The 19,266-nt window shown below is 38.9% G+C and overlaps 1 protein-coding gene across 3 annotated transcripts in view; it reads right to left on the reverse strand.

Annotated features, from left to right (window-relative positions):
• UGT8 (UDP glycosyltransferase 8) overlaps positions 1–19,021 on the reverse strand; it is a 90,987-nt gene extending 71,966 nt beyond the window's left edge. The window contains exon 1 of one of the 3 annotated variants that reach the window (XM_037001194.2): positions 18,529–19,021. The gene's annotated coding sequence lies outside the window, so the exon portion shown is untranslated. Of the gene's footprint in view, positions 1–18,450 lie in introns of all 3 variants that reach the window. The other 2 variants (XM_017680643.3, XM_017680642.3) reach the window with 2 other exon arrangements.
• Positions 19,022–19,266: the final 245 nt, after the last annotated feature.

The following is a 19,266-nucleotide window of genomic DNA, read 5'->3' on the forward strand; positions in this document are numbered from 1 at the left end:
GGCACTGGTCATTGAATAAGCCACACCCATACACGCAGTTTGCACTTGATCTCCAGGTAGTCCAAGGAGCTTAAAACTTGCTAAATGACTGAACAAATGAACAAACCACCAGACTTTTCTTTCATAAAAGTAACAAGGTATCATTTTTACTGGTAATGCTCAGCCTTTGCAAAGATATACCACGGTCTTAGGCAGCTGTTGAAAAATGTAAATTGGTGCAATGTTCTGAAAAACAGCTGGCACATTTTTTTTTCCATTCATGAAACTACTCTAAATCAGAAATACCGACACACATGTCCAAGGATGTTCCCTGCATTCACTTCCAACAGCAGAGAGCTGGAAATCACTAAGAATCTAGCAGTAGAGGATTAATCATAGTATAGTATATTTTATAATGAAACATTATGGAATCATCAAAAACCATGTTTAAAAAAATTCTAATATAATAACATCCTCCTAAGATTAAGAAAATGATATGTGTGTATATATATATATATATATATATAATAAACAATATATATATATATACACAAAATGATAATGACAACAAAATAAATATCAAACTGTTATCAGTAGTAAGTTTGAATTGCCAAATTGATTTTGTTCTCTTATTTTTGTATTTCTGGATTTTTTGAAGTTTTCTACCAAAAATACATAATATTTACAACATACTTATTCAATTTACACCCCCCTTGACCTGCACCTTACTCTCACTCTCCCATGGGTATCAGGGTTCTTAAAACAGCAATCTCTATTTGCTGGGCTCTACTTACACCCCAGATGGTCACAGTGGGCCCTTGACTCCCTGCACCTCTGCCCAAACACTCCTTGTCAAGGGCACTAATACCCCCCGATGTGCACTCACTGCTCTCCTTTCCAGCACTTATCTGACTGGGCTTCTAACACTAGACAACACAGAACCCCTCCTCCTCCAAATCCTCTTTTGGCTTCTGAGATGCTACTGTTACTGGACTGGACCCCACTACTGGAATACTGAAGAAGATCCATATTCAAAGACTCCTAACATATTTCATTTTCTTTATAAGCTAACCCTTTCTTCTTTATACTAAAAATTATTTCCATGCCTGCATTCCAGACAAGAAAGAATGCGAGTTTTACTAAGTGCGCCCACCCCAACCATATAGGGAAGCTAGTCAGTATTCAAATGTGAACTGATTTAGGCAAAACAACAAGGCTATTGGGATTGCACCTCACTTACGTATTGCATACCCAAAGCACTCACTTGCAAAAGTGACCGCTCCAAGGCTCTAAACCCCTAGAGCATCAAACAAAAATTAGATTAGCTATACTGTTCCAGTTCTAAGCATCAGTGGTTCAAATAGACAGAAATTGGACACAGGCTCACCTCAATTTACTAGTGAGATTTTTTTTAAGATGGAAAACAGACTTTATACATCACTTGTTTTTCCCATTTTTTCAAACAAGAGTGTAAGATACCAGAGCCTAATACCATACTAGACCTCTGGCAACCTTACTTTAAAATGCTGTTCCCATCTACTTACTTAAAGAAAAAAAAGAAAAAGAAAATGTGGAGGAATCACCTGTGGCCACCACATGAAAGAATTCTTTCTCTGGCTCTTCCTTTTTGAGGATAGATCATTAATAACCCTGAACTGGAAAGCACACGAGGATGAACTACACAGGCAAAAAACGGCAAGCATATAATAAAAACTACAGGAGAGAATTGAGGTTATGACAGCCTACCATCGCGATTCACATCTATCATTTTCAGCAAGAATTAAAGCGTTTTTGAATTAAAAGAAAAACCAAAAAACAGCTCATGAGAAATTGAAAATCAAGTCTGTACACGGTGAATTGGGCTATTTAGAAACATGAAGTGGATGATTTAGTCTCATGGCAGATTATGTAGTCTGGCAAACAGCTGAAATTCTTAGTACTTTTAAGTTGCCTTCACTTTTAGTGTTATGAGTATGGCAATAACGTGAGAAAATATATCAGTCATAACTGACTGCCACCAAAGGTCAACTTGGAACTATATGAAATACTGCTAGAAGAACTTCATCTCTCTTCAAAGCACTGTCTACAGGTAAGCCTTGGAAAATATCATCCAGTAAAATAAAAAATAAAGCAACCCACCAAAGGAAAGCCTATTTGGGCATCATTACAAGTGATTTTAATTTATATAAACTTTACTTTAAAAATTTATTTTCTGTATCCTTCCAACACAATTTAAGGCCCTACGGGTAGAGATTTTAGTAAAAGTTGGTTACTGTTTTAACCCCATTGGGTCACCATGTAGTAAGTGATTTTGAACCAGGATATGTAGCTGGACCACAGGCACTTCCACAAACAACCCCATTTTTTTTTTAATTTTAAATGAGTGAACTTGTAAGTTTATCAATGGTCTTACTTATGAACACAATTCTAAATCAAAACCTTTTGTCTGAGGCACCCAAGTTAGTCATACATCTAGATCAAGGAGAAAATCTCTCGGGTAAGGGTCTACATGCAGCTGGAGGAAGAAAGTAACAAGTCAAAGTATAGATTTCATTACAGCATTTCCTGAAGGCCAGAGGTCTTTCTTCATTTGTTAACTTCTTAGACACTCACTGCAATGTCATAAATTACCATTAGAGTAAATAGCAACCAAGAAAATTACCATTAGATTAAATAGCAACAAGTATATGACAGGAAGCTGGAATTTGGGGAATGCCATACATAAGCATACAAGAGATGACTGTCGTAAGTTTCTCCTCTTTTCTAGTAATGGAATCTTCTACTTCAGCTTGGCTTAAAGTCAAAAAGACTCAGACATTTCCCAGCCTCTCCAGGAGCTAGAGTTTGAGCCATCTAAGGAAGTTCAAGTAAATGGGCATGAGGTAGAAGCAGAAGTGATAAGGACGATTTCTAACTTATGCCCTTAGAGGTTTCACTTTTCACCTTCCTGCTGGCTGGAATGAGGACATGGTAATGATTAACATCCTGGACCATGCAGGCAGAAGTATAAACCAGGTGTAACAACAAAGACACTTGGGTTGACAGTGTGGCCCAGAATATAAGCCCTGCCTGCTTATGTCCATTATGCCCACATCTGTGAGGCAACTAAACTGCCTTTTTGAAGCCAGTTATTTTCAGTCTCTGACTCAAGCACATGGGTGACCAGCCATCCTGGTTTGCCCAGAACTGAGGGGATTTGCAGGATATGGGACTTGAAGTGCTAAAACTGGGAAAGTCCTGGGCACACCAGAAGAAGCCAGGCATCCTATAGCTTGGAATTTATGTCCTAACTTAAAACTACCAACAGAAGCTCTTAAAAAGACCTCTATTATGTGTTGTGTACCTTCCTGCGCTTCATCTCATTTTATACTGAGAGACCATTCAAAGGCAAAAAGAGTTGTTCCCATTTATAGAGAGAGTAAGATTGAGGAGGATTGAACTTGAGCAAGATCTAGGATCTAGTATGTTGCAGAACTTCTCTCCATTTTTAACCCATTTTTATCCCACCACGTATAGAAAGGAAGAAAGTAAAACTGAAAAAGATGTAACCATGGGCAAATAGGAGGAAAACTCTGCTTTTGTGTCAGAGTTGTTAAATAGCCCAGGTTTAAACACTTATCTTTCATATATAGGCAAAACCTTCTCTTCTGAAATAAATATGATTATATTTTCAAGTAAACTACTAAATGCAAGGAATCCTCAAAAATCACTCTGTGAAATGGAAACACCTTGACTTGGGGTGCCGTGATGAGGAGACAGCTTTTCAAATTAAAGCAAGCTATTGTTGGTTAATGAGCCCTCCACCTTGCAAAAACTGGTGATCTGGCAATAGTCTGGCATCTTTAATTAAGAGTGCAATCTGGGTAAAAACCCCACATTGGGAGTAAAACAACTCAGGCTGGCTGTCAGCAGTTAAAAAATAATGACAGGTTGAGTCTCAGATTTTCATATCTGCAACTTCACCAAATTAGTTTTTGATTCATTCAATAGAATTAAAGAAGCTTATTTATTTGTATGGAAGTGCACAGCTTAACTACAGAAATACAACTGGAATATACTGAATGCAAAGGAAGAAATCTGGTTCCACTTTACAAATTTCACAAAATAAAATAATCCAAAGCTAACTGTCAAAAGTTTTTAATCAAAATTTCTAACACAGTCACTTTTGCTTTTTTGAAAATATTTTTGTCTAATAACAGAATCAAGTGAAAAAGGGCATAACGGAAAAAATTCTATTACTACATTCCTTATACTAACATATCACCTTAAAGAAAATAAAACTAATATAAATTTGTAGAAATCCCACAGAAGCAGAACTTTTCTTTATATATACAAAATACTGAATGGAATAAACCATTGGCAATACCATTCAAGAAGTGCAATTCTGCATCTGGGACTTTGATAACTGCCAAGAGACATGCAGAAAACTTCACCTTGAAGGAAACATTGTAAAAAATGTTTCTGTTGTTGTTTGCTCTTGTAGCATGCAAAGCTGGAGGCACTAACCACTCATCTATGCTGCCAGTACCTGCAGCTATCTCCTTTCAGACATCTACAGTACAGGTGGTGAAGCTGTAATGGGAAACTCAATGCTACTTGCTTATCAGTGAGAGCTGGCTCAGGCCTGCCTGGGGCACATCCCTGAAATCATCAGGGTGGGAAGGTTAGAGCAACACAAGAAAATAGAGAGAAGAGAAAAACAGGATGATATAAATAGCTACAGACATTGAATTGGGCACCTTGTTTATAATATGTATCCAATTAATGCTTGACAATGGTGATGACATTTATAGTAAACCAAAAAACTTAAATCACTTCATGAAATGGTTCTCAAATGTTTGTGCCAGAAGAATCACCTGTGGTGCTTTACTAAAAAGGCAGCTTCCAGGGTCTCTTCAGCACACTGCACACTTTTATGAAGCTGAGGAAAAAAAACCAAGTCTGCATTTTTAATAAGCAGCTGGAGATTTTGGACAGACAAGGAACTAATACTTAATCCTTTTGTGCAATAACAGAAGTACAAATACAAATAATGGACAAGTGGAACTGAAACACAAAGCCCTGTCCTGGTGAATTCAGAAAAGCATAATGCCCAGGCCTGATCCTGACAAACTCAGAATAAACAAATAATCCCTTTTTTTTTTTTAATGTCCTGGTACAAAGTACCTGTGATCCCTCAGGGGCACATGAATACAGTTTTAGTAATTTATAAGGACACGGCGGTAACTTTCCCTTTTCATTTAATTTAAAATTAATATTCAACTTTCCCATATCACTTAATTACACAAATTTTAAGATAATTTGAAATATTAGTGTATTGGTAAAGTATTATAAATATCACTTCAGATCATTTAAATGTCAATGTGTACTGGAAATTTTGGTTTTCTGTGTATGTGTCATATTTGGGTAATTTAAGACTGTCTTCTCAGGTAGATCACATTTCAAGTTGTTTATATTATTAAAATAATATCATTTTAAGTGATGTCATAAATGAAAGAAAAAATATATATATATGGCATGTATTTATGGATCCCCAAATTAGTAGCCTTTGTAATTTTGGCCAGGTCACTCGATTTCTCTGTGCCTAATTTCATAGTTACTGTTAAAATCCAAATTCTGACTCAGTATCTTAGGTGTGGGGCCCCAAGTTAGTTATTTCTAACAAGCTCTCTAGTGATAAGGAATACTGCTGCACTTTAAGGAAACAGGGAGTCAGAGTAGAGCCGAGAGGTAGAATAAGAACAATAAAACAGGATCAATAACATGGCCAACCAGTCAACAATACCAATTGCCTACTGAAAAACAAATTATTTTCTGATCACAGAAGCATAAGAAACAATTTGCTTAAAATAATGAAAGGACCTAATGGACCTAAAATACAATTTATTTAAGGAAATGATATACGGTACGAGCCAATCTTTGAACATATGGTTACATTCCAGTGGCTCTCAACTCTGACTACCTAATATAATCACCCGGGGAGCTTGTTAAAACTAGAGATGCCTGAATATCTGGCATCAATCTAGGTCAATTAAACTAGAATTTCTGGAGAGGAGGCCTAGGTCTTGGTACTTTTTTACTTTTTTTAAATGCTCCTCAAGTGATCATAATATTGAGAACCACTGGACTACAATTATACAAAGTCATAGTGAAATATATAAAAGTAAACAACTGAGCCAATCCATTTGTTGCTACTTTGTTCAATAAACTGAGGAGCTTGTGTGTGTGTGTTTGAACTTAAGTAAAAATACTTGCATTTGTCTAAATAACCAATTAGTAAACAGAATACAATAACATAAGTTTCAGTTATAAAAACTAATCAGTAAAGTGGTAACCCGGGAAGCATTTTGACACCAAAACTGAATCTTTCCTTTGTCCCTAAAATGATCAGAACTTCTGTCATCATATGTTAAAATGGAACTGACTATATTTAGCGTTATAGATCAGTGGTTCTCAAACTTTAACATGCATGAGAATCATTGTTGGGCCTGTACCATATAAAGATTCTTGGGATGGGCCCAAGAATCTGCATGTTTAACAAATTCCCACATGATGCTAATGCTGCTGGACCAGGGACCATTTTGAGAATTACTGACAGAGATAAAAGTTTGCAATTTTAAAAACTGAAATTTTCTTTTTTAATAATGTAAACATTGGCATTAAATACTTTCAACCCTTATTACATACCTAGCTTTAAGATATATATATATATATATATATATATATTATGTACATATATCTATTTTATATATAGAGAGAATACATATACATATCCTCTACAAGAATAAGGTGTGGATTTCTTTTTCCACATCTCCTCAAGAGCAGCTTGGTACCAGTTATCTCCATGTGTCTGCATCACATGATTACATTCAGCAAAGAATAAGGAAATTCTTTGTTTTAATTCTGATCTCATCTTTAAACAAATGAGAAAAGTTTCATTAATCATTAACTAAGATTGTATTAGGCTTTAAGTTCTGATAGGTATATGCTTTCTTAAAAAAAAAAGATGGTTAATGTTTCAAAATGTTTCCTTAAGGCTTTTTATATATCTCTTTTATTGGGATTTTAATTAATGGAATACCACAGCAAACCAGTGAATGAGAGGAAATCCAGATCAAATTTTCATCTTCTCCCACAATGAGACAAATTCACATATGGGGGAAATTGCTTTTCAAAACACGTTACTTAGAGATTCTTAAGGTTTAAGAAATGAACCAGGATCACAATAGATCATGGGGTTATTTCCCTAACTTACTAGTAATATCTTTTCTTTAATATCACTAGTTTAATTGGATTTTTAACATTATCTACATTAACCTTACTAAGAGTCACAAAATAAATTCCCATGTGATGTCTTTAACAGTTTTGGGGACCAAAGCTTTTTGGCCAAATATAACCCCCAAGAAATAAAAACTAAAAAAAGTCAGGATATTTCCCTACTCAATTCCTTAGAAGTCCTACAGAGTGACTAAATAAACTTTCCCAACTGTTGTCTTATGAAATGCCAGTATAATTTCTAAGGAAAGGTTGTCATGGAGTATTAGCTAGAACAGAAAAGTTAAATTATTCCCCAGAAAAGAAAGATTTTGGCAGTTCTTCAGAAAGGCAGAATGCATTTCTCTGAAGCTCCCTTACTAACAAGTAAAAATGTATTTTTATGTCTTCTAAGCATGATTATACCTGATGCTCAGCATAATGAAGCAAATGCAGAGAAATCTTTTGTATCTCACTGTCATTATTATTAGTTTTGCAAACATATTTAAACACTGATACTTAACATACTTGTTATAAATGATACCAAATATTTTTTAAGATATGCATTTTCATTTAAAGAAAACTAGAATTTCAATTTACAAACTAAAGATAGCTGAATTCAAACCCTCTCATTTGTAGAGAAAGGACCAAGGCCTTCAGTGGGGTGGTTGCCGAGCATCACTTGGCTGGTTCACAGTTACTCACTGGCAGAGTCGGAACTAGCAGTCCGGTTTCCTAGGTCCTAATGCACTATATCTTACCTGTACCATATAAAGACCCTTCAGAGTTGCCACTGCCATATGTTGATAATAGATAGACTTTTTCTTGAATTCTGGGATGCATAAATCAAAACAACAGTCTTTAAAAAGCCTTAGTCATGACCTTCTTAAATCTTTATACAAAAAACATTTAAATTTTATACCAGATTTAAAAATCACCATAAAAGAATTCTATCATAAAATAGGCTGCTTGTTGAGCAATGATTAAATTAATTCTTATATGTTACAGATGCTCACTATACAAACCTCCAGGAAGTCAACACATCTGGTTCAAAATGTCTCCCCTTTCATGCCCTTTGGGGCAGCGCAGGACAAGTAGGAATGAAGTAGGAATGCATTTGAGTAGCATCAAAATGATATACTGAGTTATTTTTACTGGAAAAACTAATGAGAAAGCACAAAGCATTTAGGGCCCATATAGAAGCTGGTGAACCTCTATACAGAATGATTTGAATAAAATGGCCAGACTCTATGCTAGTGATGGACAGACCCCTGTCTTTCCACTTCTACCCAATACCACTCCAATCTGTAAGACAATCCTCCTCTGATTCGCCACCAAAGGCAAGGGCTTTATCTCCAAGAGGGCAGACAGATGTTAAGAGAGGACAAAGAAAGAAAAAAGAGAGTAAAGGAAGAAAAGAAGAAGGAAGGAGGGGCAAAGAAAGGAAGGTGGGGAGGAAGAAAAAGAGAGAGAGAGAAAGGAAGGAAGGAAAAAAAGAGTGGAATAGCAAAGAGAGGGAGGACAGCCAGAGGGCCTTTGCTTCTGCATATGTTATATCACCTGGAAATCTGGACAAAAAGTATATTTCAAAGAATATGCTCTGATAAAGTCTAACTGATCAAAATAACAGTTACCTCTCCATACTCTCAAGAATTACTTAAAACTGGCAAATGAGAGCCAGGCATTCCTTCTTATTAACAGTCTTACATAGCCTTTTCTTTCCCTTTTATTTCCCGAAGAGGTTTCTTAAAATGTGCTTGTTCCTATTCCTAAATTATATAATATATATAAAATTTATAGGATAATATATAGCATATTATTACACATATTTAGTCTATATTACTCATAATATGTTATATATATATATATATACTCCTATTCCTACTGCCTTGCCCAGAAGGGACATTCTGAAAGAATTTTGGCGATTACCAAAGGAGGAAATAAACAGAGAAGTGGGAAAAAAGAACTCTGGGCTAGTGCTTTGAATATCTTGGTATAAAAGATTTTATCTGGGTGGGGGGTGGGGGATGGAGGTAAAGGGAATATATAGAGTTCAAAGAACCTATAATATGACCATTCTACAGATCACACTTTTTTTTTCTGTTGTGACTAAATGATACAGCAGTCGATAAAGAACATTTCATTTAAAAACCAAAAAGGGAGCATTTGAAGATTGAATGATAGAGTTTAAGAAAAATCAAAAGGAAAAAAGCATCAATTTACATACAGAAAACTGGGGAACTTACCTCCTTTGCTATCTTATAAGTCACTAAAGGTACCATTCTATTATATTTGACATCTTCAACATCTTATTTCTGATCAGTATGTTTGTCTATGTCATTATGGGGAAACAAAGAGTGAGTCCAAAGAGCTCATACTTCCTTAGAGGGAGAATCAACATAATCAAGTTTTAATGGATTATCAACATACATAAAATGAGAGTCAAAGAAAAGTACAAGAGATTGGGGAGCAATAGTCTGAAGTGGGACTTGAGTACCAAAACCTTGAAGATTAAGAATTTGCAAGAACAAAGGAGAAAAGGACCATTCAGGTAGGAGCATATCCTGAAGCAAATGCCTGCAAGGATAAATGCAATCCTGCTGGGGAGCTGGAGGAAATAAATAGGGATGATCAGAGTGCAGCTGGACACGAAGAGCCTGGAAAGTCGGGAATTCCCCTGGGTAAATTAGTGAATGGTGCTCATGGGAGGCAGATGGGTCCCAGTAAGGACATCTGACCAGTGGAGAAGGGAGGGAATCAACCACCAAGGAGATGGTGAGGAGGAGGCACTAACATGGTCATGGGACAGGGACTGCACAAAGACAGCAGGTGGGGAGTGGGAAGCATCAACATCAGTGTGTAAAGGGTCTTAATGAAAACGATTCTGGTGGCATTAGGGACCAGACTAGATATAAGGGATAGAGGAGAGGGTGGACTCCAAAATAATGCCAAAGTCTCTATTTTAAAGACTGGTGCAAATGATGGTGTCAGACCTCAGTTTAGATGCTGAGCTGGGAACTTGAGGTCTTGAGAGAGTACCTAAGAGGGCAGAGCTAGAAGTACAGACCTGTGAATCATCTATAGATAAAGATCCAATCCATGAGCAGGAATAACCATTCCAGAAGTAAAGGGCAAGAAGACCTCAGTAAGTGGGAAGAAGAAGTGTGTGGCAGGGACTAAAGAGTGACTACATAAAGGCCATTTCAATGGCATCAAGGTTCCAGCAGATGGTGAGCTGCAGAACCAGGTCACTACTCTAGGCAAGAAAGCAGGGTCCCAACATCAAATCCCCCAGATTGTCCCGCGGTCTCCAGAAGTTACTTAAGAGTCCTGCACCCCCAAATAATGGTTTGCAAAATGTGACTACCTACTGGACAAGCTCACAGGAAGAATGAGGATAAAATGTGTAAGAGATTTGTAAACTACAAAAAAGCTGCACTGAATGTTAATATTTTACTATTGCTCAAGGGAATTGAATATTTCCAAGGCAAAGTTAGTGCTGGAGACAGGAAATACATTTTACCACCAACACACCAACCACTCCTAGTAAACCTCAACCCTGACCTGGTAGGGTGTTTCCTGTCAGGGATGTTGAAGACCACGGGAGCTTGTTCACTTTACTTAAAACTCCTTGTCAGATTAATACCACGGTTTCCTGCTCTCACACACCAGCTTATACAAAGCACAGAAGGGACATTGAAACACTTGGTCTTTTTATTTCCTCCACTATTGTTTTGCTTTTCCCTCTGTCCACCTTATTACAATTCCTATTTCTTATTTACTTCTCCTTCCAGTTTCCCTTACAACTCACTCTAGCTCCATTAAGATATATCTTCACAAAGGACTAAAGTATTTTCAAAACCAGGAGAATGAATGAGTCAGTGATTAGCATTAATAGTTCTTAAAACAGTTTCAGCCTTGACCTTATCCACAAATTTCACTGCTTTTTCCCCCCTTTTAAAAAGACAAGCAAACCTGTTTGACTAGTTTTCCTCCAGCTCTACTCTCCTGATTGGCCGCTGAGTACAAATGCACAGATACAGTAGCACAAATGCAAAAGCTATGGAATGCCCAAGGCCTTAACCTTCTTCATAAAGAGAGCAACAGCGAAGAGCCTAGGACTGAGCACCAACCACCCAGTCTTAAGAGTGGCTCCCGCTAAGCCGGGAGGACAGGCCACTGAATCATTCATCCCATGCTCCTAAGCAAAACAAATTATCCCAGTCCAGGCCTTCTCTTCTTAATAAGGGATATTATGATGAGGATGAGGTTAAGAATCAGATTAAGCCTTCAGCTTAAATTTAAAGGTTAAATAATTCTGGTGGATGTAACTACATTCAAAATGTGGTAGAGTCGTGCCCAAGTATTGTTGATGTGTGTGTTTGCTTATGTACAACTAGGAGAATTTGAATTTGCAAAACAGGGTCAAGATAGGATTCTTTTTATAGAAAGATTTACTTTGATGCTGCTTTAAATAGGAAAGTCTCTGGTACATTTAGGGTATGAAATGCTTTAAAATCCTTGTCCACGTTTTTTTAAACTGTAAAATAGTTCAAACATATAGAAAAATATAAAGATTAATAGAACAAACATCTGCATACCTACAACCTACATCTAAAAAGTGTTAAAATTTTGCCTTATTTTCTTTGGATGCTTTGAAAATTTTAAATTCTATAAATACAATTCAATTTATAAAAAGTGAATTTTATGAAATTTTTCAGGAACATATAGAATACACAGCACATTTATACACTTTATTCTACTTCCTTTTCTTAAAATTGTTTAAATTCATGGGAACATATTATTTAAACTAAAATGTCTCACTTGGAGGAAAATCAGCCCCATGGTTACTATTTATGAAAGCAAGTGAAACCAATATAATAGCCAAAAAATTATAGCTTAGTGTCTTGAAAATATTTCAGGTATTAAATTTCTTCAACAGAGAATTGAAAAGTGCAAAATAATTGTACACATATTTTATAATAATGATTTTCCAAAATCAAGCAAATATTAACCAAATCAGCTATAATGTAAATGTATTCAGTGAACTAGAATACCTGCAAATGGATTTGTTATCTAAACTGTCAAAGAGAACTGAGTATGCCTTCAAAATAAAGCCAATACAGTGATGACTTCGATTATGAAGTTTATAAATAATAGCACAAACTATGAGCAAAACACATACTATTTCTGAAATATTCCTAACTATACATTCTTTCCATTTAATCCACATGCTATAATATTTACATAAATTCCAGCCAAAGTAGGAACTGACCTAGGTTGTCCTAGATACCCTGCCATTCCTAAAGCTAAAATTTCCTTTCCTTCTGGCTCCATACTCCTGAATGCTGAGCTAAGTATGGTGCTCACGTCTAAGCCAACTTCAGCTTGGCTTTGTCATCTCTGTACGGGAGTGCTGAGCAGGACAGTACACGGCCTAAAATTGAGTTGGTGAATATACAACATGGAGATGTCAGAAGTCCTAAGCTATAAATCACCTGCACAGATCATTATCTTTGCAAGATAGGATCATATACTGTGAGGGAGTTGAAACTCAGCACTAAAACTCATTGAAACTCAGCACTAAAATGGAGAGGTCCTGATAGGAAAATGTGTGGCTAGAAAATTTCAGACAAAGATATCATCAAAGATTAAAATCTACATACATAGTAGACTTCAGTTCACCCCAAAATACTGAATATCTTATTTCATTTTACTCAAAAAACAGTTACTGGATGTCCTAAAAACTATGTACTACTCTATGTGCTCTATAAACAAATGATTGTTAGTGTATAACAACTTGTATGTATTGAAACAGATGTTCTAATTTGAATTTAAATAGACAATAGATATCATTTCTAATCAATTAATAACCAATATGCCTTATAACCAATTAGTAAACAATATGCACTGTTCAATTGTGGATTGGTTCCCAAACCAGTTCACTGATGTAAACATTTTCTCAAAATACTTATGAACTACAGGGTAAAAAATCCATAGACATATTAAATTAGAAACCTAATTTGAGATTTTTAATATAAGGCATTACTTCATCCAAATAGAATCCTAGGGGAAAAAGTAGGTGTTTTTCAATATTAACTACAAGTTCAATTTAAAAAAAAAATCTACAAATCAGTCCTTCCCCTATTACACAGGTTAATAATTTTTTTTCACAGTCTTGGACCCCCATAAAATATGGAAATACCATCTGAATCATTAATATTTAATTTTTTTCAGTTTTAGTACCATCATTGTTTTGTTGTTTTTGTTTTCAGTCTTTTGAAATGCATACTTTGTTTTTAATAGATTACCTAAGAAATTAGAGTTCACTTAGAGTTCCAAGAATCTGTTCAACAAGATATTAAATATGTCTACGAGTTGGTTAACAGATGCTTTGAAAAAATACAACCTGTATGCTACTGATCCCTCCAGGCTGGTAGGAGCATCGTGTCTCCAGAAGAAGCTAACATAACATCTCCTAAGAGCTCTTGATGCAGCCCCGACCCTCACCTTAAGAAATGTGTTCCAATGGCTTTCTCTGTTCCACCTTCAGCAACCTCTATTCTTTCCCAAAGACTATAAATATGATGACGTTTTCATCTTAAATGTATCTTTTAATCACCCTCCCCAAGACCTGAGAGCGAGTACTGCTGAAAGCAGTAAGTTTCTACAAACTTCCTCATCACCAAATCCAAATTCTGCTTCTCATAAAAACACCTAGCATCTATGACCACAAACTAGTATAGCCTTCCAGGCACTGAGCTTGGCAGACTTCATCTCATTTGATCCTCACAGTAGCCCTATGAAGTAGGTGCTTTGATCCTCATTTTGTAGATGAAGAAAGGGAACTAAATTCTGATTCAAGGCCACATAGCTAGTCAGGGACAGAAGCAGTACTGTCTTAATACTCCCCATTTTACTACCTGACCTCTTACTTCTTGAAATACTTTCCTCCTTCAACTACTAAAAGGCTGCTTTCCCCTAATTCTCTTCCTGTCTTTCGTTCTGTACCTTCTCATTCTTTACTGCTCCCTATCTTTCTACCCAACACTTAATTTTTAGGATCTCTCTAGGTCTCTATTTCCCTCTTACTCTTTGTACCAGCCCTGGAAGACCTGACTTCTTTTATTCTACAACCAACCTATATGTTAAAAACTGCTAAATCAGGCTGCACATTTATTTGCCTTCCTATCTAGCTCAGACCTCTCCACTCAGAACTTCTATGCAGTGATCCATCAGGCACTCACCGCCAGTTGGATTTTCTATAAGCACATCATATTCTACATGTCCAAAACTGAACTCTATCATCCTTGCTCCTCCAGCCTCCCTCTCTTTAAAGTCCTGTCCCATCCTTCTGTAGCACCCCTATCTAATCACTCACTTAATGCAAGACATTCTTCCACCTCAACATCTGTGTGATCACACAGTTTTCTTCATCTCACTGCTACCGCTTGGGTGTAAAGTCTTCAATCTCTCTAATACCATCACCCTGTTACCTTCAAAACAGTTGTTCCTGTCTCACATTCCTCAGGCCACCCTTGTAGACTGTTAGAGCTGTCTTCTCATCATGTCATCCTTTGTTTGAAATAATCTTAAAAGGAAAGTTCATCCATACTCCTTGGGATGGTGAACAGCCCTCCCTGATCTTGCCTCTGCCTACACTGGTCTGTTGTGTCGTCTTCTCTGTGATGCCTATCTAGTCTCCTGCCCCCGTGTAGAACCAGCTACTTCCAAATGCCAGTTCAGGGTGCTCTGCACATACCTCTATCACAGCACTCACAGAATTCACGGCACTGTATTGTGTTCACTGTAACAAATTTGTTATCTATCTAATCCTCTTAAACCCAGAACCTTTCCAGGGTCTTAAATGTCTGTGTATCCTCAGAGCACAAGAGCATAGTGCCTGATGCATTGCATGCTTTTAATAAATATTTGTTGAATAAAAGAACGAATGTGAATAGATTAGGAAGACATGATTCCTACTGTTCCAAGACTAAATTAAACTACTTTATATGAACTAATGTGATTATGTAGCTCCTCCAAAGGTAGGTATGCAAAGGAATATTGAAAAGGTTGACCAAGCCTCAAGCAGGTTATCACAATTATCAAATCATACTTATTCCTGGCTTCCACAGTAAGGAAATATTACCAACATCATATATGGCAGTGAATTTCAATGGCAGAATCTAGTGGTATGTAAAATATCACATCATACATATTACTAAACAAAGACGTTATGGACCTACTATAAGAAAAGTTAACTTTTTTTAAGGGCTGTTTCAATTTCTCAGAAAAGCAAGGATTTTCCAGAAGATTGTCTGAAATTAAGACACCCTTCTAAAGATCTCATAGACAATATTTTCTACTAAAAAAATAAACAAATAAAAAACATTTTTATAGCAGCCACCATTCTAGGAATGTCAGCCATTGAGCTCACAGTCCAGCCCAGAAATAAAGCATGAGAAAAGCAAGTATCTGTCACAATGTCCATAGCCTTTATACTCAGGCGCTAGCCCACATCATTTCATGTTAAAAAACACAACAGATAATATAGCAGCAGGGCCTACTCACAGCCTGACAAAAGTAGAAAATGGTAACAGCCAGAACAGAAAGAGGACTGGGAAAAACCATAGAAAGAATAATACTTCTGTCTACATTCTAGTATTTCAACTATGTAGGCTGAGACCATTTGTTATAAACAAAAACAGCTCTATACACCTCAATGATTAGCACTGTTCAATTCTTTATGACTTCATGCTCAAAAAAGACAATCTAAAAAAAAAATTAACTCATACTGAGGAGAGCAAGTTTAACTTTTAGAAATTGCTTGTTTTAACAGCCAATTTATTTTTTTTAAGTTTTAGCAATTAATGGTATCAGGGGTCAAGTCTCTCATAAAATGTGCTTTATGTAAACAAGCAACAACACTGATGGTGTAAAATATGTGAGATACTATTTTATATATGTATATAAACATAAACAACCCGAAGTTCTTATTCTCCTGTGTACTTTGGGAATCTAGTCTGAATTATACAGAACCAAATCAGTATTATTTGATAAATAAGCACATAAATAACTTCGAAAAGGAGTTTGAGAATAAGAGTGTGCTTATTTTTTTCCTTTGTGATCAATATTCAATAGTAATTAAGCTGATGGTTATTTATAAGGTACCATAAAATGTTTTAAAAATTTAAATTAAATGTGAACTGTCAAATCTTTACATGAAAAATAGATTATACAAAAAATAACATTTGTTACAAATGTATTTACTCCATTTACTTACTTATTCTACTATGTACTAGGTATTACTACAACAAGCATAAGCTCTGGAAACTTTAGATTTAAGAGTTTGAAACTCTACTGTAGTATTACCCAGAGAGAGTCTGAAATACAGTTTCCACTCAGTGGGGCACAAAGTACTAATACACTACCAAGTTTTTACTTATTATCAGGGTACCATGCTTCACTGTAGTTTTAAACATTCCAGCAGGACTAAATCACACAACAATAAGTGGCAGGCCAATCAAACAATACTAAAGTATTTCCCTCTGGAATTACCTAAAATAGTTCTAAAACAGAGATACATATCCAAAGCAAAACCTCAAACTACCAAAAGTTTCTATAGGAGTAAACTTCATTCACTGATTCCCATTTCCTTTCTGAGATAGAAAAAACACACGCTGACTTAGGATCACAAAGTTCTGGACTCGTTTACCATATAATATCAAAGTGCATGATGCTTCAATTAATTTAAACGTCTCCAGGGAACAAAGTGTGATTACTCCTAATACTAATAAAATACCACTTAAAAAGTACTTCCTATGCTTCCCTCAAAGGGCAGTCATTTTTTTTCTGGGGATAGGTGGAAAGAAAGCCACACCAGTTCTGAGTGATGGCTTTTCTGTGTATGAAATTACCATACACAGAAACAACATTGGCATACTGCCAAACGGCCACACCTTCATGTCATTAATCTTGAAAAGTTCATTATACATGGTGACAGCCTGAGGGAATGGAGGGTTTTAGAGTAGCTGTTTCGTGTGCGTGTGTGTGTCTCTTAATCTTTTCTGGGTAGAACCCTTCTGAAATGCACGGCTCTCCCTATTAACTAACATTGACTAATAATAGAGGTGACTTGGGGTCAAACCTGGTTAAGACCTCCACGCACCCGTCCCCTTGTAATACGACCTCTCACCCTTGAGAAAAGGCTAGTTAACACAATTGAGCTTTCGGAGTTAGTCTGCGGGACTCTCAAGTTCCACCTCTCAAGTTCTCCCACCTTCACTGCTCCCCAGCACCCCCATGTTTTAAAAGGTGGTGGAAACCAGCAGTAGTTACAGAGGCGGTCCTTTACCTGAAGAAGTGATGCAGACTGGTACATTCACCGTACTCAACTTCATAAATCCTTGTTAAATCAGTGAGTTTACACCTAATGATTGCGTACTCCCTTGCCACTGTCCTTTGGCCCCGTCGCCCTGCACGACGCGGTTTGCCTTCTACAACCCAAACCAGGCATCTCAGGCCCCCTCGCCGCTCCTCCCGCCCGTGGAAGGCGCCCTACTTCACGCGGCGCGTCCTTCTCATCTCCTCTCCAGCCCCGGCGGCCCGACCCCGCGCTCGACTCCAAGGACACGCCGTTCGGTTCTCTCATCCGCGTGGGAACCTGGGAGCGACCCGGCCACCACGGATCACTCCGGGGGTCGGGTGAGCATGTGGGCCCCGCAGGTGCTGGAAGGTCCCAGAGTGTGTGACTAGGTGTGTGTAGCGCCCCGAGACACTCCCCACCCCCAACGCACCAGCTCTAGCTCCCCCTTAGGGATGGAGGTAGAGGAGAGTTGGAGACGTCCCGAAGCACCTCGCAGTTCCTCATCCCCGCCTAGGCGCGGCTCCGGCCTCGGGCCTCAGTGGTGCCCATCCCTCCAGGGCCAGCTACAAGGTCTTCAGCCAGACCCGTGCCCGGCTCTCCCCCCACCGCTGCGCCGGCACGCACGAACCCGTGAGGACCCTCAAGCCAGTGACATATGGGAGGGAAAGGAGTGCGAGCACGATCGGGGAAATCCCGGGAAGATCTCCTTTCCGCCCAACCCCCGGCGTTCTCTCCACTACGCACCCCACCGCCAACTTCCTAGACTCTTAAACTCCCTCAGCTCGACCACGTCTGCGCTTTCCGATCCTCACCCCCCGCCCCTGGATCGCAGCCATTCGCCCAGCACTCACCTCCAGCAAACAACGCCCGTCTCCTCCTCCCGGCCCGCTCCGCTTCATCCGCTGGAGCGGCGTGGTCCCTTCGCTTACCTCGGCTCTTGGCTGCTGCGCGTGAGTTTGAGTGAGTGCGTGTCTGCCGCGTAACTGTATCCGGGGACAGAGGAGACCCGTGTTTGTGCGCTGGATCGGATGTCGCCACCTCCGGTTGTTTGGGGGCGTGAGGGAGTCTGCAGAGTTAGTTAGCTTAGGACGGACGCTCTGGGTTCACAATTGGTGGCAAAGCTCTAACGGGGCCCTCCCTCGGGCGGCAGCGCGCCTGCTCCTCCGCTGCACCCCCTGCTGCCGGCCGCCCCGCCCCGCCCCGCGTGCAGCGAGCAGAGCTGCAGCGCTCCCCGCTCCTACCGCGCCTGGCTCAGCGGGGCACGACGCGAGTGCCACGCGCTCAGCCTCGCATCATACGCCTGGTGCTTCGAGCGCCTCGTGCTCCCCCTGCTGGGGCACGGATGCGGACGCGCCTTCGTGCCGCGCGCTCGCGGTCAGCCGGCTGGGACTAGGATGCTCGCCTGCGGAGCGGCGGTCGGCGGGCCAGATGAGACGCTCGCGGGCCCTCGGTCGCGCACGAACTGGGAACCCTGGGACTGGCACGTGGCCCCACCCCCGCTCCCCCTGAGAGGCTTGCCCTGTGCTCGCTCTGCCACCCGTCTGCTCCCCGTGCCCGCCTTTTTTAAAGCGTGCCAGCGAGGCGCTTATCTGCGTGGTGGTAGTGCGCCTTCTCTCACCTTCCCAGCTTCCTAGCCTACCTCTCTCCACACAAACCCTTTAAAAAGT

The sequence above is a fragment of the Manis javanica genome, chromosome 5 (assembly GCF_040802235.1).
Source record: "Manis javanica isolate MJ-LG chromosome 5, MJ_LKY, whole genome shotgun sequence".
Taxonomy (NCBI): domain Eukaryota; kingdom Metazoa; phylum Chordata; class Mammalia; order Pholidota; family Manidae; genus Manis; species Manis javanica.